Genomic DNA, 325 nt, shown 5'->3' with positions numbered 1-325 from the left:
AAAAAAAATTTTTTCAAAAAAAAAAAAAAAGGAAAGACAAATGGGTTTTTACAAAAACAAACAGGATACAAAAAAGTTTGTGGTAATTGTTTATGCAGGTACAAGTGTTCTTTCTCATGGTCTTGAAACTCCCCAGGAGTACGAATTTATGACAGCTTCATTTCTCAGAAGTTGCTGCTTTTTTTTTTAGATTTTACTTATTTATTTGAGAGAGCAAGCCAGTGTTCTTTTGATCACAAGCTGGAGGAGGGGCAGAGGGAGAAGCAGTCTCCCCACTGAGCAGGGAGCTGGACAGGGGGCTCAACAGGTGGCTCCACGGGGACCT

The sequence above is a fragment of the Enhydra lutris genome, unplaced genomic scaffold (genome assembly GCF_002288905.1).
Source record: "Enhydra lutris kenyoni isolate GAN:26980312 unplaced genomic scaffold, ASM228890v2 scaffoldscaffold18, whole genome shotgun sequence".
In the NCBI taxonomy this organism is placed as follows: domain Eukaryota; kingdom Metazoa; phylum Chordata; class Mammalia; order Carnivora; family Mustelidae; genus Enhydra; species Enhydra lutris.
The sequence above is the reverse complement of the archived record's forward strand: the minus strand, read 5'-3'. Positions refer to the sequence as shown.